At 36.5% G+C, this 25,565-nt stretch overlaps 1 pseudogene across 1 annotated transcript in view; it reads left to right on the top strand.

The window, feature by feature from the left end:
• The first annotated feature begins 13,982 nt into the window (after positions 1-13,982).
• The window catches only part of LOC308413182 (E3 ubiquitin-protein ligase RNF103-like), a 38,325-nt pseudogene continuing 26,742 nt past the window's right edge, over positions 13,983-25,565 (top strand). The window contains exon 1 of the transcript in view: positions 13,983-14,073. The product of the transcript in view is annotated as an E3 ubiquitin-protein ligase RNF103-like (transcript). The remainder of the gene's footprint in view (positions 14,074-25,565) is intronic.

The following is a 25,565-nucleotide window of genomic DNA, read 5'->3' as shown; positions in this document are numbered from 1 at the left end:
CCTACTAATGCTCAAAATATACATTGCACCTCACACAATAATAGTGTTAGACCTCAACACCCCACTCTCATCAATGGAAAGATCATGGAAAGAGAAACTAAACAAGGACACAGTGAAACTAGCAGAGGTTATAAACCTATTGGGATTAATAAATATCTACAGAACATTTCATCATAAAACAAAAGAATACACCTTCTTCTAAGCACCACATAACACCTTCTGCAAAACTGACCATAAAATCGGTCATAAAGAAGCCTCAATAGATATGAGAAGATTGAAATACTCCCATGCATCCTATCAGATCACCATGGTCTAAGGCTGGTCGTTAATAACAACAAAGACAAAAAAAAAAAAAAAAAAAAGAGCCCATAAACACCTGGAAACTAAACAATGCTCTATTGAATGATAGCATATTCAAAGAAAAAATAGAGAAATTAAGGACTTTCTTTAATTTAATGAAAATGAAAACACAACATACCCAAACCATGGGATGCAAAGAAAGCTGTATTGAGAGGAAAATTCATAGCTCTGTGTGTTTCAAAAAGAAGTGGGTGAGAGCATGCACTAGCAACTTGACAGCATAGTTGAAAACTCTACAACAAAAGGACACAGATACACACAAGAGGAGTAGATGGCAAGAAATAAGCAAACTTAGAGCAGAAATTACCAAATTGAAACAAAAAGAACAATACAAAGAATCAACAAAACCAAGAGCTGGTTCTTTGAGAAAATTAACAAGATTGATAAACTCTTAGCCAGACTTATTAGAAGGGAAAGGAAGAGTATCTAAATTAACAAAATCAGAAATGAAAGTGGAGACATAATAACTGAAACTGGGGAAATTCAAGAAATCATCAGATCCTACTACAAAAGCGTATACTCAACAAAACTGTAAACTCTGGAAAAAATGGATGAATTCCTAGACAAATATCAGAAAATAAAGTTAAATTAAGATGATGTTAATCATGTAAATAATCCCATAATACCTAAAGATGTGGAAGCAATCATCAAAAGTCTCCAACCAAAAGAAGCCCAGGTCCAGATGGGTTCAGTGCAGAATTCCATCAGACATTTGTTGACGACTTAATACCAAGACTCTCCAAACTATTCCATGAAATAGAGTCAGATGGAACACTACCTAACTCATTTTTCAAGGCCACAATAACACTTGTTCCTAAACCAAACAAAGACCCTACAAGGAAAAAGAACTTTAGACCAATCTCACTTATAAAAATTGATGGAAAAATATTCAAAAAATTCCTTGCAAACTGAATCCATGAACACATCAAAATGATCATACACCATGATCAAGTAGGCTTCATCCCTGGGATGCAGGGATGGTTTAATATAAAAAAAAAATCCATCAATGTAATCCACCATATAAACAAACTCAAAGGAAAAAAAAAGGTCATCTCACTAGATGTTTTGAAATCATTAGACAAAATTCAACATCCCTTCATGTTAAATTTCTTGGAAAGAATAGGAATCTAAGTCCCATACCTAAACGTAATAAAAGCAATATACAGCAAACCAATAGCCAACATCAAACTAAATGGTGAGAAATTTGAATCAATTCTACTAAAATCATGGACAGGACAAGGTGGCTCACTCTGCTCCTACATATTCAACATAGTACTGGAAGTCCTGACCTCAGCAATTAGTTAGCAAAGGGAAATCAAAGGGATACAATTTGGAAAGGAAGAAGTAAAACCATCACTGTGTGCAGAAGACATGATAGTGTATTTAAGTGACCACAAAAAATTCACCAGAGAACTTTTGCAGCTGATAAACAAGTTCATAAAAGTGGCTGGATATAAAATTAACTCAAACAAATCAATAGCCTTCCTCTAATCAAAGGACAAACAGGCAGAGAAAGAAATTGGGGAAAAGATAACCTTCACAATAGTCACAAACAATATGAAATACTTTGGTGTGTGGCTAACTAAGCAAGTGAAAAACCTGTATGACAAGAACTTCAAACCTCTAAAGAAGGAAATCGAGGAATGTCTCAGAAAATGGAAAGATCTCCCATGCTCATGGATTGGAAGGATCAACATTGTAAAAATGACCATCTTAACAAAAGCAATCTACAGATTTAATGCAATCCCGATCAAAATTCCAACCCAATTTTTCAAAGAACTGGAAAGAGAAATGTGCAATTTCATCTGGAATAACAAAAGACCTAGAATAGTGAAATCCATCCTCAATTGCAAGAAAATATCTGTGGAAATCACCATCCTTGACGTCAACGTGTATTAGAGGGTAATTTTGCTAAGAACTGCATTTTACTGGTACAGAAATAGGTACGTGGATCATGGAATAGAATAGAAGATCCAGAAATGAGCCCTCACATATATGGTCACTTGATTTTTGAAAAAGGAACTATAAACTTTCCATGAACAAAGGACAGCCTCTTCAACAAATGTTGTTGGTGAAAGTGGCACTCAGCATGCAGAAGAATGAAAATAGACCCTTTCTTATCTCCTTGTACAAACCACAAGTTTTGGTGGATCAAAGATCTCCACATTTAACCAGGTACACTGAAACTATTAGATGCAAAAGTAGAGAAAATTTAGAACACATAGGCAGAGGGGAAAATTTCCTGAACAAAACACCAATGGCTGGTCCTCTAAGGTCAAATATCAACAAATGGAACTTAATAAGATTGAAATGTTTCTGTATAGCTAAGGACACTGTCAAGAAAACAATAAGGCAGCCAACAGATTGGGAAAAGATCTGTACTAATCCCACATGAGATAGAGGCCTAATATCCAAGGTATACAAAGCACTCAAGAAGTTAGATACCAGAAAATCAAACAATCCTATTTAAAAATGGGGTACAGAGCTAAACAAAAAGTTCTCAATTGAGGAATATCAAATGGCTGAGAAGCATCTAAGGAGGTATTCAACATCCTTTGTCAAAACAACCCTGAGATTCCACCTCACACCAGTCAGAATGACTAAGATCAAAAATTCAGATGACAGCAGATGCTGGGAAAAATGCGGAAAATGAGGGACACTCCTCCACTGCTGGTGGGGTTGTAAACTGATACAACCACTCTGGAAATCACTCTGGCAGTTTTTCAGAAAATTGGACTACCTGAAGGCCCAGTTATTTCAGTTCTCGACATGTACCCCACAGAAGCTCCAACATGCAACAAAGATACCTGCACCACAATGTTCATAGCAGCCTATTTATAATAGTCAGAAGCCCGAAAGAACCCAGATGTCCTTCAGTAGATCATTGGATACAATAATTATGGTATATTTACACAATGGATTACTACTCAGATATCAGAAACAACGACTTTATGAAATTCTTAAGAAAATGGATGCATCTAGAGAATATCATTCTGAGTGAGGTAACCCAGTCAACAAAGAACAGATATAATATGCGGTCACTGATAATTGGATACTAACTTCAGAAAGTTCTGAACACCCCAGAAACAACTCACAGAGTATATGAAGTTCAAGAAAAATAAAGGCCAAAAAAATGAAAATGAAAAACCATTATGCTTAATCTTTATACACCAAGAACTCTTTGACTATTTTCAGGTTACATCTTGTTTTACATGTACTTTATGCTCATTGTAATCATAAGATTTTAATGCATACTATCAAACCTTTAAAATAATCAAGTACTGACAAAAATGTATTCATATAGTTTATGCAAAAATTATTTTAAATATTTATACTTATCTATGTTTTTTAAAATGTTGTTCAATTAAAAATAAAAGGGTAAAGGCTATCAATTCAGCTGACATTTTTGTCTCCTAAAAGAGGAAAAATTAGTTTTCTCCAATACAAAGCCACTGGTTCTCATGTTTAATGATAGGCCTCAGTGTCAGGAGTACTTTAAAACACATAATTGACTTTCATGGTGTGTGTGTGTGTGTGTGTGTGTGTGTGTGTGTGTGTGTGTGTGTGTGTGTATGTGGGGTTTAACTTGGTTACATTTTGATGAGGTTTGGAGGGAAGGGTTGTTTGGTTGATATGGTTTGGTTTGGTTTCTTTTCAAATGAGGTTTTATTTTCTTTCTTTTTTTGGATTTTTATGAGACATCACTTAAGATTGAGTAGTTAGATAAAAAAATGGTATGGGAAATCTTGGAGAAAAATTTTTATTCGAGTATTGCTTTAATTAATAAAAAGTAATAATGTATTGATTTTGAAAGAAAACTTTTAACATATCTATAATTTAGACTATCTTGAGAATTTTACTCCTAACATGTTAAAGCAATGAACAAAGCAGCAGAAGCAGAAAGGGCAGGCAAGGGGTCATCAGGGGTACTTAAGGACACACACAGGGAGTTTTGTTTTTTATCGAGCTAGAATTTCTAAAACAAAAATTAGAAAAGCTACCTTGACTTTTTTTGTGAGCTTCTGGAAGAGTTTAAAGCCATTGTAAATGCTACATGAGGGTATAAACAATAAACAGTAGTTATATAGGAGATTAAACTTGTCTTGAGTTTGGGAAGATAACTCCACAGATTAAGCAAATGCATTTCTTTACAGTGGAAATGAAAATTGCTCAGGCAGAACAGGGCCTCTCCACCAAACAGAGTGGAAACAGATCCTCAGCTAAGACCCAGGGCTATTAAACCCAGGGAACCTACAGCTGGTAATAACTATGCCAGGATTTTGCTTGGTTTAAGTTAGTTGGAACAAACAGAGACAGCCATAGACCCATAATGCCTGTAGACTGAAGAAGATATGTGAAAGGCCCATGAAAGAACCTAAGGATGAAGAGGCTGGATGGCTTCTGGAGAACTATTGCACAAAACACTGATCATTTGTTCAAACAATTGGTGCACTTGATGTAATCAATTAACACTGTGTGCAACTGCAATAACACATTTCTTTAGACATGGTGATCATCATTGGTAACACTTTTCTTAGTACCCCTTTCATTCTGACCCCAGAGATTGCTACATATCTATTAGGGTGCTCTGCAAGGGTTACTGAGCCCACCTGTTATAACAAGGTTTTAGTTCAGATGTAAAATGATGTTAACCTCTTGACTCTTCACAGACATAGAAGCACATCTGAATGCCATGCAAGCACACAAGAAGAGACAGGCTGGGGAATGAGCTCACAGGGGCTGCCAAAACCAGCATTTCTATTATATTTTGTGAAAGTACAAAGAAACATAGCAAGATTGACAAAAAAGTCTAATAGCCAACACCTCCAAATAGAAAAATAACTGAGAGAGTTTAATACAGGAATACTCAGGCACATGCAAAAAGATATTCCTTGTAGCCATTGTTTTAGCTCCTTCTTATTGTTGGTGAGAAGACTCTGAGAAGCCAAAACAATATTGGCTGTTGCTACTATTGATAGTGGCTGACCAGACTTGAGGACATTACCAATGGTGAAACAAAGCTAGGATGAAGTTCCCAGCTTTCTTTCTACTAGGTATCTACCATGGTGTCAGAAAGCTTACAAAGAAATGTCATTAACAATTCTTCTCAGCTTGGTATCAGGACCATGCTACCATTATGCCAGGCAATGTGAGCTTGCTGGTTCAGTAGGTGTATGTTTGTTATAAATATAACCAGATGTTTTCTAATGAGATTACAGCTTCAAAGAGGTAATTCTTATCTTGTGTTGTAAATCTGATTAAAAGTCAGGTTTGAGAGGTCAAAAACTACAGAAAAAAAATGTATTGTTGTTTATTTAATTCTTATGGTATACCTGTCAAGTTACCTTCTTGATATTTAAGGCTATCATCTTGTATATATATTTATAATCTTAAGTATTATTGGTCATAAATATACAAATATTAAGGACCAAGGTAGATACCTTCATCTCTAGTTAGAAAAGTTTCTTCTTTTAAAGGTTCATAACAGTTCAGAGTGTAGGTAATAGCTGACTGTTGCCTGTTAAAGCCTTAGTTGAAGAGTGATATTTAAAACTCTCAATAAGTCTCAAAGAACATCACCCAAGAGAGGCTGTAAAAATGGTAAAAGCCATAGGTAGGGAGGACTATTGTAGATTACAGAGCACTGAGCATCCCGTCACCACTGTGCTCTGAATCATCCTAAGCTGTGAGTCCCTGAAAGTAAGCTGCCCACGAGTGCACCAGTTATTTTATGGGGGTGCGAAATGCTGACACCATTTTCTTCTCCAAGGCTTAACAGACAGTTAATAATCGTTAATAGCTAGGGCTCATAAGCTTCTCACAGCTTCCTCTGCCTCCAGAGTTCAAAATGTTTAATGCTTGCTGGGAGCCAGGTCCTTTGGCAGGGATATGTAGTCAGATGACATTTGCTGGCAGAGGAGAGGTTTCTCCTCTATTAATGTACAGGCTTTAAAGTACCCTGTGTTCCTGTAAGTAACCTTAACTTTCCTCATTGTTTCACTTAGAGGAATGTCGAAGAAATCATTGGTATACACTTGGGGTCCTCTCTGGAAGATATTATTTGTTGCCCCAAAAAAAGTCATTTATGTTTTGGTCCTTTCAGGGTTTTTGTAAACCTGAGAATATCACCTCTATCAAGGAAAATTCTCTTTCTACTGTCAACATCAGTGACTGACAAAAAGGAGTCGAGGATTTGACAACCTACCACCCATCTATAAGAGCTCGGAAAGCCATTAGAGTGACAGAGACCCATATCTGATTGGCTGAGACTCTAACCTGCCTTGCAAAACAGTTAGACTATTCTCTCTACCAAATGTTGTTTCTCTTTTTTCTTCACAAGTTTTATTCCTAAGCCCTCCCATAAACATCAATTTATGGGGAAAAAAGTAAAATGTTTTATCCGAGGAGGCTTAGCTCAATAGCTAATTTGCTCTGAATTCATGGTGAAATTAATTAACTCCCCTACACTAACCTGTGCATGAACTAAGGGCGCCTGCAGCATCTAAAAAAAATGATATCAGGATTTAGAGGCGCTAAAATGTACATTGTCACAGAAGGATTAATTCATTCTTGGCCTGTGTCTTGTAGTAGATTCTTTCTTTTCTATTTATATTTTTACTATTTTCCACATACTGGTTTGTTTTCAGCAACTTTCTGAATGAGTGAAACAATGAGGTAAACAAAGTTCATTAGGTATTTTGATTAGAAGCAAATATAGATTCATTTGGAAGTTAACCCTTCTGCAGAAGCAGAACAGATCAAAATGCACATTTACACATTTTAGTTTAGAGACAAAAAGTTTAATTCTGCCATGTATTCCTTCAAATAAAACATAAAAGATTTTGGTTGTGGCTATTAGTTTGAAACCACCATTTCTCCACCTTCTACTTGACCTTAATATATGGTTTTGCAGTTCCTGTAATGTTTACCTCTATTTCCCCTAAAACACTACTTCTGTGATGTGTAGACATGCATGTACATATGCATGCATGCATGCACACATAACTAAACATAAGTACACTGACTTTTACACACATGTATATACCATACACATGTGTGCACACATATATCCAAAAATACATGTGTATATACACAGCCTCACTCATATAAATGACTCATATAAGCAACTTCTGAGATAGTTTCATATTCAGAAAGTAGTAAAAAAATTAGTATTGACATCACTTGAGAACTTTGATATTAAAAAAATAAGCAGCAAGCACTAGCATACTGGGATGGACTCACTACAGTGTCTGTTTTTATTCTGAGCATTATAGTTCAGAACTAGGTATCAAGCAGAGTGCTATTCCATAAGCAATACAACCACCACAGTCAAGATAATCAGAAAAAAATCTGGTGGGTTGACAGGAAACAGTCAGCAAACCCCTATCTCCACTTAAAGGCAAAATCTCATTGCCTAGCTACATAGCACAGAAACTGTAGCTTGCACCAGAACCCTGGATATAAGGACTTCTGATTCCTCCAGAACTACATAGCCCTATGAAAAAGAAAAAGATCATATCTCTGGTTGTATTTGCCTCTGCTTCCCTCCTAGAGCTCTAAGAGACAGAGAGAGAGAGAGAGAGAGAGAGAGAGAGAGAGAGAGAGAGAGAGAGAGAGAGAGAGAGAGAGAGAGAGTAATTAGATAATCCATACTGAATTAGAGAGAAAAACTGGTAAAGAGGGTCTGTGGATTCTTCTGTTAAGAGGCGGTGCTCACATAGGAAATCACTGAAACACTTGAGTTGTATTTCAGAATTAGCCACTCATTATGGGAAATGCTCACTGTGTATTACAATTAAGTTTCCAGTTGGTTCTGATAAACAACATATTAAGGAAGATAGGCTATTTCCTTATACATAGAGTTCTCAAATACAGTAAACATTGTTGTTCTCAGCACGTGCGTGGATTGTGATGTTGCCCAGACTGGTGTCACAGAGAATTTTAAAAGAGGTTTTGGTGGGTCTGCTTGTTTGTTTTAACATTTGTGACTGGTAGCATAATTCATTATGTAAGTGTATACAATACAAATTGAGAGGGACAGTACCAAGGCTCTGAAAAATTAGAAAGATAATATGATTGTATTTGTGCATGCCTGTGCATGAGTTTGTGCTTATGAGTATCATAGGAGGTTGTTGTTCAGGAGCACCAAGAAGAGGGCAAAGGATTACTAGGGTATTTAGCAAAACGTGAGAATGGGATTTAGTCAGAGGGCAGATGAGGGAGGAAGGATCAGAGAGGGTTAGGCATTTATGGGGTTGGATTCTTTTCTAGGTTATTGCTATTCATCTTATATTTTCAGTGTTTGTCAAAAGTTTCATGGCACACTCACCCTGACATGCTAGAACTCAACTGTGTACAGTTATAGCAGCCCACTTAGCTTCCTGACCACTTAATCACTTAACAACCTTCTGCTCCAAGTTTTCTGTCAAGGGAGTATTGGGAGTTCAGAGAGAAGTCTCAATCTGGTGGAGAATTCCAACTAATAGGCCTATTCCAATCTGCTGAGATCAGTGAGGGGAAGTGGGTAGGGAAACTGAAGAATGAAGACTGCAGGACGGAGAGAGAGAGAGAGAGAGAGAGAGAGAGAGAGAGAGAGAGAGAGAGAGAGAGAGAGAGAGAGAGAGAGAGAGAGACAAAGAAACAGGGAGAGAGAGACAGAGGGAGAGACACAGAGAAAGAAAGAGACAGATAGAGACAGGGAGAGCAGCAAATAAGAAACAATTGATGCAAGAAAAGAACTGTAAAGAAACACTGAGGGAGATGATGGGGTCATGACACCATCAGCGGAGAGCCAGTTAGACTCTGAACTGAGTGTGATGAGCAGCCTAATAACTCCTGGGTCTGGGTGTTTAGGCTTCCATGTCAAGGGCTTCCAGAAGGATGGATTTCCTTTTCTCTCCAGGTTTGATGGAAAGTACCTATGTCTGAGAAGAAAGACGCTTTCGTAAGATTAGACACAAGCAAGTGACCGAAGTCACTAGAAATAGAAATAACATAGGAAATAAGGACTCCTGAAGGAGGAAAAGGTCACTCTTTCAAAGCAAGTGGAACCTTACATGTGAACATAGAAATGTCTCCTAAGGCAGAAAGTCCAGAGGGTGGGGTTTGGAGACTCTCCCTACGATATGGGGGGGGGGAGGATAAATTTGCTGGCTTTTATTCTGGCATAATGGAAGGCATAACTTCAGAATAGTAAAAGCTGTATCATTAAATAGGGTTCACAAAACAGCTATATCGCAAGAGGAAGGCTGATAAATGAAATATAAACCTAAATTACTTCACTGAGCACATCTGCCCATGTCATCATAAAAGACTGGGTACTACATGACCTCACTTACCTGTGAGAAGAGTCATGTCACAGACACAAAGGACGAGGCTGACTGTCAGAGGTTGGAAATGGGCAAAGGCCAGAAGACCAGGAGGTACAAGTGTCAAGCTGTGTTACTAGTTTTCCCTACAACAAAATAACTATATAACAAAAACAGTGCTATGGCCACAGCGAATAGTAGCATTGGCTATATTTCAACTCTCAAGGAAAAGATTTCTAATATTCTCATAAAAATTAAGTTAGTAACTGCTATTTTAATTAGTTTGACTGGCAGTAATTGCTGCAAGCACCCTGTCACATAATTTTGTGAATTACTAAAAGATTGAAGGAAATATGACAATGTAGGAAGACAGAATAATTTAAAATCAAGAATAATACAGTAAAAAGTTTACCAACAGCTGAGATTCTAGACTCAGGAGAGCTAGACTGGAGGAGATTGATTAGGGGGTTAGTGATAAATTATTGATGCTTAATTCATCATTCCTGGTGCTCCCTTGTACAATAGAATACTCTCCATAATTATATGGCATTGCCACTAGAACATCAAAAGAAGAAATCTGTAATGCTTTTAATTATTAAAAGATTTATTTTATTTTGTGTGCATGAGTGTTTCTCCTGCACATATGCACACTCACTGAGTGCCTCCACAGCAACCGTGGAGAGCAGAGGTGAATGCTGGGTACCTGGATGTGCATTCATAAATGGTTGTAAGCTGCTCTGTGCACACTGAAAACCAAATGTGGGTCCACTGAAGGAGCAGCAAATACACTTCATCTCTGACTCTTTTCTCCAGCCATCAAATGAAGATTTTTAATAAAGAAATGATAAATTCTGCAGTAAAGTCTGCATACCTATACTTAAATGTTTCACAGAAACATCTCACATTTCCTATATATAAGTAATTTTATATTCTTATGTTGAAAAAAAATTAAAATTACATTCATGAGGTAACAAAAATATTTCACTTGTGCCTATTACCTACAATTTATTTTAGGGAATACAGTATTAAATTTATAATTTAATTTTAGAATTGTTTCCCCAGCTGAGTCCTTTTAAAGGTATGTTCCTAAGGTATGTAGAAAAGCAATTTGCATTATTTATATTTTACTTATTCCTAGTAAAATCATAAAAGAGGTCTAAGAAGAAACTTTTGAAACTTTCTGAAACAATCAAGTTTGCTACTAGCAACATGTTTTGAACATCCCTTTGTCACAAAATTCTTAAAGTAGTCATTTTATATTTCTAAAAATATATGTATAATTTGCATATTGAGTGATTTTTATGATTTTATTTAATAAGAATGATTATTATATTCTTCTATAGAGTAGTAAATTTACAGAAGTATATGGTAGAATATACCTGTCAGCCTTGTTCAAATTTGATGCAATTTTGCTTAGGAGCAAATGATACCTTTAAGTGAGTAGTCACTATTTATGCCCATGATATATACTTAGCATTCATTTTGCACCTGACTTTGTATAGTCTGTTGCATAATAGCACTTTAAAGTTAAGCTTTGAATGTAGTAAATTGTAGTGAGAGTTATTTCTCAGTTTCCATCACATCCTTCCAACAGAATCTGGAATGGAATCACTAGATCAAGATAGTTTCTTACAGTTGAAGAACTGGCAAGATTGAAGAACAAACAATGAGAAATCAACACTTCCTCAGTGACACAGACATGCTCACAGTGGCAATAATGTGTTAAATGTTGTGTATTGGCATGTAGAGCCTAAACAATGAACTTGATCGGTGGCCCAAAAAAGCACCTGCTATGAACAAAGACATTAGTTAGGGTTGCGTTTCTCCTTTTACCATCATCTTTGATGATTTGTTAGAACCAAGGTCCTTTAATTACCTGTCAACATTGCATGAAGTAAAATAAAACACACTCACATTTGTCAAGAATGAATATTGGTTCTTGAGGTTCAGTCTCGTCTGACTCATTATTCACAAGGTTGCTAAGAATGGCTTTTCTTTACAACAGATATGGAGAACTTCATTAGTAAATTTGCTAATTAGTCTTTGGCTTTTATAGATAAACACACTGAGCAATGAAGACAGAATGATCCATTTTCCTAAAGGACTATAGTTTGCCTTTTATTTGAAAAAACAAGTCTAGCTCCAGGATGCTATTGAGGTATTTAATTTTCTAGTAAATAATCTTTGCAAAAGGAATCAGAACATGGCAGAAATGTTTCTGAATTTTAAATCACTGAAACCATATTAGAATGTGACTTCTGGAATTGTAATCATGAAATCTATTTCATCATTTTTTTTCAAATAACAGTTAAATACTTGAAAACCATATTTATATGTAGCATTGCTTTAATAACCCCAACTACATCACTGTCAGAAAACCAGCATTATTTTTTGTCCTCTCCATCCCAACCAAAATCTGGAAAATACTAAATAAGCTGGATGCTCTGCCATTAGATGTTGACAAATCAGACTGACTAATCAAGTAAATGACTCAATACAAATTAATTTTATTCTCACTGCACAAATTAAATAATTTGTTTAATATATGTAATGGCATATTATACTGATAATTTATTTGCTGCTCTGTTTTGTCATCACTTTGGGTAAGGTGTCCATAGGAAACACAAACCTTTAAAAAGCAAACTTAGAAAAGAGAAGGCAATAGTAACCAAAATGACAAGAAATGCAGGAATCCCATATCATCAATGCAAAATCCTAACTCCTCAGAAAGCTGGAGAGGGAAAAAACAGACTTACCAGAAACACTTGAGAATTATTACCCCTTTGGAGGTTGAATAACTCTCACAGTGGCCATCTCAAACCATTGGAAGCACACATATTTTAAACATGATTCATAACAGTATTAAAATTATAATTATGAATTGGCGGTAAAAATGATTTTGTGGTTAGGAGTCATCCCAAAATGAGAAACTTGCCCATAGGTGTTGCTGATGTGACAGATGAGCCACATGAGTCAGTAGGTGACAGAGAAAATGGCGGATACCTCTGTATTCAGTGTGGTGACCTGTGAATATCAGAATGAATAGTAGCTTAACACTCCCTGAAACGAAGCAAGATTGAGCTAACCACCACTCTGGTTCCATGGGGCCCGGACAGGGAGCTAACTTGTGATGAACACCAGTTTAGCACAGAGCAGGTCTGGGGAGGAGGGACCAAGCCACACCTGAGATGAACCCAGCACAGTGCCATAATGGATGAATGAGGTGTGCCACTCCTGAGCCACTCCTGAGATGATGGCAGAGACTCAGAGACACCAGCTCCACTAAGAGGAAAAAGTAATCCTGGAAAAATTAAAAAGAAAGGGAAACAGTGCACAAATGAAGAGAGGCAGAACTGCCGACTCGAAGGTAGTGAGGAACAACCCGATGTGAATGGAGGTGCTGCTTTCGTGGTGTCCTGGCCTGTTCTGCCACTGGGGGCTACATCTGGGTCCTTGTCCTTGAAGCAGCAAAGGTCTGTTACCACAAATGCCCAGGTGGACATCCCTGGTTTGGGTTGCCACCCAAAGACAAATTGCTGTCTGAGGACTGCGCAGAACTGAGTGAACCCCTCACCCGGGCATCATGGGAAAGTTGGCCCTGGAGGTGTCAGAACTGGAGAGCTGACTCTGTCCCTAGTCAACTGCAGTACCCATGAAAGCAGGGTCCTCACACACAGCCAAGTTGCAGATGAGCAGCCCAAGTTTATGAGCACGGGAGAGCTGGCCCTGCCAGTTCTCTGCCCTGGAGTGGTGTGAATAGATGATGGAAAGGTACCCCTCGCTCCACCCCAGTGCCTCCTCAGTACCTGACACAAGAGGGAGTTCTGGCTGGCGACATAAAAGCAGGATAGCAGACCCTGACCCTCACCAGCTGCAGCAATTAGAAGAGTGAGCTGTACTCCTTGCCTAGACAACACAGTAGAGCTGACCTGGTGGCAGGGGCTCAGGTGAGCTGGTCCTGAGGGTGTGACCACAGCAGAGCTGGTCCCACCACTGCTCTGCATAGTGGCGACATGGGCAGGCAAGGGTGCGATGTCCCCCCATTAGCATTTGCCACTTATAGGTCGGCAGGAAAGATGCCCCAAAACCATCCTAGTGGGAGACCTCACCCTCTGCGGCTCAGCTCAGCAACACAGTAGAGTTTGTCCTAGGTGTGGGAGTGGTGTTGAGCCCTGAAGACAAGAGCACAAAAGTCTTGTCTAGTTTACGGTGGGTTGCACAAGGGAGAAATGCCCTCCTCCCCTTCATCCTCCCTTGGCAGTTACAACATGCAGAAAAGCATGCTGTGAAGTCATGGGAATGGGATAACTGGTCATGAACCTCCCTGGCCGCAACAATGTGAGCAGCCTGCCTTGCTCCTCATCCCGGCAGCTCATAGAATCGGCCCTGGATATCGGGGTTACAGGTAAGCCAAGCCATCAAAGAACTGGTGGAGCGCTAAAGGGGGTGGTCCTACAGATCCAAAACTACAAGATCGCCAGGACCAAAAGCAGGATATCCAAGATGAGTCCCAGAGAGGCCCTATCACTGAGAGTAGCAGAAGCCAGAAGCCTCATACCACACCAAAGAGTCACTGCAACGAACAGATGAAAGCAAAGTGTGGACAAGTCTGCAGGGGATACACTGACACAATACAGCTTCTACAAGGAGATTTTCTCTCTCTGTTGCAAAGGAAGTTGCAAGGGTAAAGGGGGGTACACAAGGAGGGGAGATGAGTAGGATGGGGTGCGTGATGAGAAAGCCAGAAAGAACAAATAAAAGGAGTTCTATAAAGGGTCACAGCATTAGGAAGCTTGAAAACCGCTGATCCAGAAGAGAGTGAGAAGAGATGCAGAGAGGTAGAATACGGGACGAAGGGACAGAAGAGATAATCTCAGTGACTGATTGATGAGACAGAGAAGGTGAGATGCAAGTACTGGGTTCCAAAAGGCTGAAGGCCAGGTCACACAGGTCTGCATCCCTGTGATTCTAAATGAACACAATTTTTTCTTGGAAGAAGAAAATGTCTTAAAACTTAATGTATATTTAGATTGTATTTGTGATACCTGATACAAAACCAAAAATTTAACTGGGTTAAGAGTCTGTAAATCAAACAAAACAAAACCGAAAATAAAACAAAGGAAAGAAAGAAACAAACAAAAAAACCAAGAAAGGAAGATCAAGATTTAAAGAATAAGACAGCAAAAGGGACAAGTTATGGACTGGAGTGATGGCTGAGGAGTTGTAAGCATGTTCCACAGGACCCAGGCTCAATGTATGAAAGCTTACAAACTTGTCTAAGATCACTCACAGGAATTTGCAACCATCTTCTGGCTTGTATATACACAAACTTACATGTGAGCAAAACACCCATATAAAATAAAACAAAACATCCCTTTAGGGAAAAAAAATCTAGGTTGCATTATTATTGTGTTCAGGTTTTACAATAGTCAAAATTGGGAGTTTGTCAGACTTTGTTTTTTTATCAATTTATAGCTATATCATAAGTATGTAGAGTATATAGTGGAATTAATTTAACCAAGTAATTTTCTATTGATGTGTGAGTTACAATACCTAGATGAATAAAATATACTAGTGAATAAGCCAGAGATGGTAGAAGGTGTACCTAGCAAAGCCTGATGATTTCTCATTGTGCTGTGTGGAGAGAAAAGGTAGGAAAAGAAATTCATGAAATGATGTGATGACATTAACCACAACAAATGAATCAAACACATTCTGCATATTAGCAATGAAGACAGCAATTTATAGGCTAGGAATTCCTAATACCTTGAACATCATATATATATATATATATATATATATATATATATATATATATATAATGTGTGTATGTATGTATGTATGTATGAATGTATGTATGTATGTATGTATGTATGTATGTATATATATATATATATATATATATATATATATATATATATATAATATATGAGCACATACTTTCTTTCCTTCTTACATATTTTACATGTTTAAGATGCCCTTCTTGGGAAAAAATGGCATTCAAGATGGTGAACTATAGTGAAACAATATAAGCGAGAAAGAGCAGAAAGCAGCAGATAGGAATAGAGGGAGAAGAAGGGGAGATGGAGGAGAAGAAGAAGGGGGAAGGATTGGAGGTTTTGTGGAGACAGTCATTTTTACTTGGACTTCTGCTGAGAAAGCCAAAACCAGCAAACAAATGCATGAGGTCTCAGCTGGCTAAATGATTCAATTGGCAAAAGTAGAAGTTGCTGACACAGTAATAAGAAAAGATGTATTTGCAAAGATCCACTGCTGCCTCTGCAGATTGTCCAGCAATGTTCTACACTGCCCCTGAAATGTCCTGTGCTCTCTAGGTAACAGAAGTAATTCAAAGGGCTCTGAGTTGTATAGGTAAAGTATACACTATTGTATTTTTATCTGCTTTTCAACCATTTTTCTGGAAAACATCCACAAAGATGAGATAGTTTTCACTTCAAAAATTTTATAAGTGCAAAAAAAAAAAAAAAAAATGGTGTGCCTGGCATTTCAAACTGATTTTGACCTGTGCTCATGGGATAAAATGTGGCCAAACAAACAGCGTTCTAGAGGATTTCAGATTCCTCTGACTTATTCATGTGAGAAGTCTTTTTTCATTTTTATGCTCTTACAATCATTAAACTTCAAGGCACCATAATTTCATGAAGCAAGTCGTAAAGACGTTGGTACCTTACCTAGAATTTAGATGTTTATTTTATTCCAGTTTTTATGATTTTAAAATTTGTATTCTAGGATTAACCACCCTACAGGCAGAGCTCAGCAAATGAGTGTTGATTCATGCTTCGAAGGTTCCAAAATTCATGTTCTGGGGACTGCTTTTTCCCTACATGCTATCTCTCAAGAAATTGTTTTTTTCCTTGCGCTACATTGATTATCTGCACATTTTAAATTTCTCCCTCTTTGCTGCATTTACATAAAAATTTAAGGATTTTTTTTTAGTTTGACATTATTCAAGAAAATTAGACAAATCAACTCAACAATGAAAAAATTATGTTTTGATTGTAAACACATTGTAGTTTGTATTATCTTGAAAATATAAATCCTTAATTTGAGAAGTTAAGAGAGACTGAGTTGTTCTGCTTCTCTGTAAAAGGTGAAAGAGGCTACTCCCACCTCAATTGTGCTCCTCCCATGTCCAGTGTGCTCCTCCCACGTCCAGTATGCTCCTCCCACCTCCAGTGTGTTCCTCCCACCTCCAGTGTGCTCCTCCTTGCATTTTCCTTTATGCAATACTATTTATGACTGATAAAGTTTTACAGTGAATTTCAGTGTCCAACATGAGTTTTTTCTTTAAGAGTTCATTTTATTATTTTTGAATTTCCTGGGTAGATGTGTGCCTGGGTGTGAGTATGAAAATCCAAGACCCATTTGAAGGTAGTGTTCATGTATCCTAGGTTTTTCCCCTTTATTGGCAGATAGTAAACATCTGAATTTTTTAAAATACTTTTGTTTTTACTTGCTTGGTTATCCCTTCCTCCCTTCCTTTCTATCTCTCCCTTGTCCTCTTTTTCTTCATTTTCCCTTTCTCCAGAAAGCATCATATTTGACTATAACCCACTTATATAATCTCATTTAGTCTTTATTATGTTTGAAATGTCCTTTTCTAAAATACTACCACATTGGATATTAAGAATTTAACTTTGAATTCAAATGGAAAACAGTTTCTGCCATGAGATTAAGGTTTATCTACTTTATGAAAACCGAGAATTTAGAATACTTCAAAGACACTAAGTATAAAAAGTTTTATTCTGTGTAGTAATGTTTCATGCACCAATAAAGAACACTTTTATTCTAACAATATATCTGTTATTTCTTCAAAAGTTAATCTGTGACAGTAAACAGAATTGTAATCATGTGAACAAAAGATTGTGCCATTGCAGCCAGTTCTTCAAATTGCAAGGAATTGAAAAAAAAATTCAGGAGTTGACCTATTATTGATTTCAGAATGTGTTAGTAAATAAATTATTTGGTGGCTTCTAATTCTCTAATTTAAACCCATTATTCCATTTGTACACCGTTTACTCTCTCCAAAGGTCTCTACTTGCAGAGTCAGCCATTTTCTGTCTTCTACACCTCATCTTCCTTTTGCCTCTCCTCTTCTTCCTTGTTTTGATTTGGAGTGCCCATAACTAGATATCATTAATATAACTAACATGTTCCATGAAGGGACAACAAAGTGAATCATCTTTAAACAGAAATAATTGTTGTTGAGTCAGTAAAATCTAAGGGTATGTATGAAGTTTGTTATCCAATGAAGAGTTGAGAGCTCACACTGAAGTGAAACCGAGAATGAGACATATGATCTTCCAGATGAACTTCATAAAGGGAATTAGCTCAGTCCTCAAGATCTATTATCTTAATAAGATGTATTCATGTTCTTTTTATCATAAACAATGAAAGGATCCATATTTGCTGTTCAGGATCAACTGACATAGTTTAAAAATGTGTAGAAGAAAATTAATTAATATGTACAAAATATATTTTTAACAGATTAAAAAGTCAACCAGTTGTATTACAGACATATCTAGAATCAGAAGGTGAAGCTGATGGTTGAAGTATGTAAATTGTGAAATTTTGTAACTTTGTAATTTCCTTTAAACATTAATTAAAATTTTCATTGCAGATCAAGGATGATCTCACTGTTGAATCATTGGTTTAAAAAAAAAAAACAAGTAGTCATGGCCCTTTGTGAAATATAAGATTGAAATAGCATATTCCATGGGTGACAAGACTTTGCATTGCATTTAATCTGATATGATAGCTGCTCATTTAGGGAAGGTTAAAACAAAGGCAGCAGCAGAAGATAAGAACGTGAAGGTGAAGGTTCATGAAGAGGCTGTCATCTGAGTGAAGAACTGGGGCATTGGAGGAAGATACCTATGCTGACGCTGTGTCCTTGGACGTGTGGCTGCTAGAAGAAACAGAAAATGCCTTTCTGTGTTTCAGATAACTCAGTCTGTGCTATTTAGCTATGAGATATACACTAGTCACTTTCCATCATTTTAAAATACTTTAACAATTATCATATAAGGAGAAAATATCTGGCTCCTGGATTTTGGTTTCTGGGAAGGTGACTCTTTATAAGACTAAATTTATCAGCTATAAAACAAAGAAAGGAAGGAGAAAAGAATGGGGTTGTCCTGTAACATTCAAAGGCAGGGAGTCAAGTCCTCCCATAAGACTCTCCTTCAAATATTCACCATCTTCCAAGTGTTCTATGGTCAGTACCATGTCTTTAGTAAACATACATTTAGAACACTGTGACTACCTAAACTATATCAAGATCCTTAAAAATCTACAATATCCAATAAAATTCAAAGCTGTTATAAAAACTATATTTATAAAAACTTTTTGTTGGAAGATGCTCAATATGCATTAACATATGCCATTCAATTTATACATAATAAACTATAATGAATCAGTGTTATTCTTATTTTGAATATCAGTATTCTATTCCAAATATTACAATAGCTTACTAACACTACTCACACAAATTAGATGTTGACTCTGTTTTAATGTCCTCTCACTACAATACACATTTAGTCTCTTGCCAACTCCAGGTTGATTCTGTCATTTTCTGAATCCCAGGAGTTTAAATTCTTATTTGAAGGTTTTTGTCACTATGGAATTTTCTCCATCTGACACTTCTAATGTCAAGATTATAAGTAACACCAACTTTAGTGTTGTGGAAAGAGAACATATTTGGGTATGAGACTTGAATCAATCAGTCAGTGGCTGTGAGAACTGAATTGACTCATCCTCTCAGGATCTTGGACCCCCATCTGTGGGATACAGTTCTGGCTAATCTGAGAGCTCTTCCAAGGTTTGATATACTGTCTGTTCTGTGTATCAGTTTGATAACAAGTTTTTCCTATAACAGTGGGATGCTACAATGCTCTATCAGCAAAGACTCAATTTTTGTATTTCCATAGGTAAAAAACTTAAAAGTTTTTTTCTAATATAACAGTAATATTTGACAATTGAAATTCATAATTTATATAATAACAACAATAAAAACAAAACAACCCATTCCTTTGGGCCAGTCTCAGCTCAAAATTGTTTTCTCATTCAATTTTGCCAAACAGAAAATCAAGTTTTAAATTATCAGGAGCAAGACTTGTCACTAACTGATAGGCACAATAAACGAAAATTGAAATATTGTTTAAAAATTCCACCCTTCGTTACCTTTTTCATTGTTGATTCATTCATTCACTCAGCAAGTGGCTAATGAATGACCAATGTGTAGTAAAGAGAGGAAGATTAGGTCCCAAAGATTAATCTGAGATAAATATAAATTTTTCTGTGATTAATGCAGAATTTAATAAAAGAAGTTATATTAGAAGTCTATAAAAATCACCAATGTTGACAGAGAAGAGAAAATTTTAACTGAGTTTTTGGACAGCATTAAAACTATATGCCTCTAAAAGAACTCTAGAAATAAATTTCATCTAAAATTAAGTAAACAACATCTAGGCCTTAAGGAAAACACTATCACAGACAAAACAACACAGAAATGCTAGACAGACCCAAGAGCACAATAGGGAGACTGAGGAAAAATGCACCTTCCCTGATCAAGAATAAACATGGAAGCCAAGAAATACTTTGGTGTCAAATTAAGCAGTTTTGACTTGTTTTGGGGGAAAATTTGGGATTATTCACGTTTTCTGAACAAGCAATATTATTCAACCAAAACTGTGGGACAGTTCAGTAACATTTCTCTAATGTGCCTCAGTAAAAGGAAAGTTCTGTTTGCACATTGACATTTCTCTGGTAAATTCAGACCTTCCAGTCCTCTAGATCAGAGGCTTTAGCATTTTGCCAATGGACAGTCTAAGAAATCCATAAATGAGATATGACCTAGAATATTATACAAGCCCACATTCAAAGATTCATATTTGTGTAGACTCCCACACACTTTTTTTGGCTACTTTTTAGTTACACTGAAAATTTTCTACTACATTATGGAATAAATTAGAATAATTAAATCATAAACTAGATTAAATTTATGGACAAGTTGGCACTTTTTACTCTAGCAGAGGAACTGGGTTCAGTATCCAGTGTCAACGTGGTAGAAAATAACCATAGGTAACTACAGTTCTAGGAAACCTAATGGCCTTTTTGAATTTCTGGGGGAGTAGACACTCATGTGGTAAATTTATATACATTCAATCAAAAATAGCATAGGTATAAAAAATTAATATGCTTTAAATATACACAAAACTATTTACATGATTACACCAATGTTACCATGTTATATTAATATGCTTGTATCTCTGCAGTTTGGATTAATAAAACCATGAAAACATATTTGTTTATTTTTTTTAATTTTATTTAATCGTTTTTTTTTTTTTTAGATTACAGATTTTATCCCATTCCAGGTTCACTCTCTGACTGTAACTCCTCCCATACCTCCTCCACATTCCATCTCCACAAGGATGTGACCACCCCACAATCCCTCACTTACCAGACATTCCCATTTCATTTACAACAATTTCCTTTAGATGTAAATTTACCCCAAACTCTTTTTCTTTCCTTCTTTTTTGCAATGTTATATATTGGTCATGACTTACATTAGAAACTTACAAAAATGAAAAGACATTATCCCTCAAAAATATTATTTTTTATTTTTTATTTATTTCAAAACTATAGTGCTTATAGGCAGAGCATTTTCATTGTTTTCTCTACAGTTTAATTTTCAAGTCACCAAAGCTAAAGATACCCCATAGATGTGTGTGAGTTACCAGTATACCTGGCACTTATGTATTCGTTATTACAGGTCTGCTCGATCTGGAATGCACTGGGCATTAAAGCTACCCTGGATCTATGCACTCACTCAGTGCTTCCAAGAGGATGGTGCATTGCATTTCCCATTAGTAAGTAAAATTGCTCATAACTGGTGACCCATTGATTCAGCCATCTGTGTAGAAATGGGGAAGCTGGTCTATATCATTGCTCAAGAACAAAGAAATACAGCAGTCACCAGTGACCTGGATGACTCCAGTGATCCATGAAAGACAAGAAGGGCCTTGCAGGGACAGTGAGGATTCAGCACACTCTAACATGAAACTGAAATCTCTATGTGCAGCCAGAATCCAGATGTCAGTTCTCACAGGAGGAACACACAAGTCATCAAAGAGAATTTTTATTTGAGGAGTTTTTCCTTATAACTCCTAAAACTTCTTGAATTTCTTCTGTAGCTCAACTTTCTAACTGAAAGCAATCTCATCTTTTGTTCATAAATGGAGCATCTGCTACACAGGGTGACAATACCTCTGCTGTTCTTCATAGATAAAGCACACAGGTGAATTTCTTCAAATGGCTAAGTCCTGGAGAAAGGATGACACAAAGATTTTGAAGGAAGGCTTGGACTTTGGAGATACAGGCTCCATTGATGCTGTCATTCAAGGGAACTAAGAACAGCTTGGGGAAAAAGATGTGATTGTTTATTCATGGCATAAAAATTAATCCAATAAATTTTCCCTCTCAATAAATAAAAGCTGAGGTGTTTTAATGAACTTCAAGTTGGCATTTTATTGTTTATTCAAATAAAGAAAAAGGAGTCTACATAAAAATAACAAGGAGTAAATATCCAGGCTCTGTTAGCTAAAAACACTTCATCATAGAATCAAAAGTATTATTGAATTGATCTCTCTGTTTCTTGGAAGAAATTAAGAGTTTCAATTACTTGTTTGAACCTGTTCTTATTTCCATATTTATCCTGGTTCTTATTTACTTGGTATTGTCTTAAAACACTTTATTTTTATTCAAAGTAATGAAAACTAAGTCCTGTAAAAGAGTTAATTTTCTCAATAAATAAAATTATTAAATTAAGCCTACTGGTAGGCATTGAAATTACTCAGAAAAAGATTACATGCACATCATGTGTATTTTCCAATTTTATGTTAATTGTGTTTCCTGGCTTTTATTTGTGGGTGTTTAAATAGGTTGAGTTTTTACTAGATTATTTCAAAGTTGTGCATGTTTCACACATGTAAGCCAATTGATTTTCACTCATTTATCTTTTTGCTGAGCAGATTCAAAGTCTCATAACTTTCCAAATAATTACTCTTTATTTATTATGTTAGCAGTTAACATGTAGCATTTCATTGTGCTAAGGAAATGATTATTTTAGTCACATTTAAAATGTTTTGTTAGATATTTTTATTCACATTTCAAATATTATCCCATTTCCCAGTTATTATCCCCTCCATACCCCCATCTCAACCCCTCCCCCTGCTTCAATGAGAGTAATCACCTACCCACCTACCCCTTCCCTCTACCTACAGTGACATTCCTACACTAGAGCATCCAACCTTGGCAGAATCAAGATTTTCTCTTCCTACTGAGGCCCATCAATATCCCCCTTTGCTACAGATATTGCTAGGGCCATGGATCCATTCATGTTTACTCTTTGAATGGTGTTTTCTTCCCTGGGAGCTCTGGTTGGTTGGTATTATTGTTCTTATGGTGTTTAAAACCTCTTCAGCTCCTGCAATTATTTCTCAAACTCCTCCACTGGGGATTATCAAGAAGTACTTTTAGTGACAAGAATAGTTTTTACTATCCTGGGTTTTTGTTATTGCAAATGAATTTGTAAATTTCTCTTTGACCCAGACATAGAGCTGGCCCACCAGCATCAGGACCCACAGCCTGCCCACAGAGAGCTGAGCACCCAGGAGCTACAGAAGCACTCTCCAACCTGATCCCACAGGCTCTCAAGCCCAAAGTCAAGACAAACTCCAGTAAAAGACAACAAGATCAACTAGCAACTCAGATAACAAGATGGCATGAGCAAGCACAAAAACCTAAGAAACAGAAACCAAGATAACCTGGCAACATAAGAACCCAGTCCTCCCACCACAGCAAGTAGTGGATATCCCAACAGACCAGAAAAACAAGATTTGGACTTAAAATCATGGCTCATGCTGATGATAGAGGGCCTCAAGAAGCACATAATAACTCTCTTAAAGAAATAAATGAGAACACAGGTAAATTAGAAGAAGCTCTTATAGTGAAAACACACAAACACACACACACACACACACACACACACACACACACACACACACACACACACAAATGCAAAACATCCCTTAGAAAATTACAGAAAAACAGGAGCCAACAGGTGAATGAATTGAATAAAACCATCCAGGTCTAAAATTGGAAATAAAAACAAGAAAGAATACCAAGTAAGACAACCACAGATATAATAAACCTAGGAAAGAGATCAGCAGTCATAGACACAAGTATCACCAACAGAATACAAGAGATGGAAGAGATAATCTCAGTGGTAGAAGATACCATAGATTACTTTGACACAACAGTCAGATAAAATGCAATTCAAAAAAGCTCCTAACCCAAAACATCTAGGAGATCCAAGACCCAGTGAGAACACCAAACCTTAAGATAATAGGTGTTGAAGAGGTCAAAGAATATCAACTAAAAGGACCAGTAAATATCTTGAACAAAATTATAGAAGAAAACATCCTTAACTAAGAAAGAGATGACTGTGAACATATAGGAAAGCTACAGGACTCTAAATAGACTAGATCAAGAAGAAATTCCTCCTGACACAGAATAGTCAAAACAACAAATATTTAAAACACAGAAAGAATATTAAAAGCAGTAAGTGTAATAAGTCAAGTAACATATAAAGGCAGACCTATCAGAATCACATCAGACTTCTCAACAAAGAATATGAAGGCTAGAAGTTTCTGGACATATGTCATACAAATCCTAACAGAACACAAATGCCAGCCAGGTTACTATATCCAGAAAAACTCTCAATTGCCATAGATGGAGAAATTACAATATTCCAGGACAACACCAAATTTACACAATATCTTTTCACACATCCAGCCATACAAAGGATAATAGATGGAAAAATTCAACACAGAGGAGGGAAATTGCACACTAGATAAAGCAAGAAAATTATCTTCTTGCAACAAATGCAAAAGATGATATCACACAAAAATAATTCCATTTCTAACAACAAAAAATAACAGAAAACAGCAATCACTATATTTTATTGTCCCTTAACATCAGTGGACCTAAATCCTCATAAAAAAAAATAACTGGATGGGTAAACAGGACCAAGAATTATGCTGCATAAAGAGACTTACCTCGGTGACAAAGACAAAAACTACCTCAGAATAAAAGTCTGAGAAAAAAATTTCAAGCAAATAGTCACAAGAAACAAGATGGAGTAGCCATTCTAATATCAAATAAAATCCACTTTTAACTGAAAGTTGTCAAAAATGATAAGGAAGGACACTATTTTCTCACCAAAAGAAATATCTCTCAAGTTGAACTCTCAATCCTGCACTTCTATACTCCAAATACAAGAGCACCCACATTAACAAAGAAACTCCACTGAAGCTCAAAGCATATATCGAACCACACACAATAATAGTGGAAGACTTCAAAACCCCACTATAATCAATGGACAGATCATGGAGCAGAAACTGAACAGAGATACAGTGAAACTAATGGAAGTTATGAGGAAAGTGAATTAAGCAGACATCTACAGAATATTTCATCCCAAGTCAAAGAATATACGTTCTTCTCAGAACCTTATGGTACTTTCTTCAAAATTGACCATATTCAGTCACAAAATAGGCCTCAACAGATACAAAAAATTGAAATAATTCCATGCATTATATCAGATCAACATGGACTAAGGCAGGTCTTCAACAACAACAAAAACAACAGGGAAGCCACATATGCATTGAAGCTGAAAATTATGATACTCAAAATAATTTGGGCAATGAAGAAATAAGGAAAGAAATTAAAGCCTTTTTTAAAAATTTAATGAAAATGATGGTACTACATACCAAAACTTATGGGACACAATGAAAGCAGTGCTAAGAGGAAAACTCA

This window comes from Micromys minutus (assembly GCF_963924665.1).
Source record: "Micromys minutus genome assembly, chromosome: 1".
Taxonomy (NCBI): Eukaryota; Metazoa; Chordata; class Mammalia; order Rodentia; family Muridae; genus Micromys; species Micromys minutus.
The sequence above is the reverse complement of the archived record's forward strand: the minus strand, read 5'-3'. Positions and strand labels throughout refer to the sequence as shown.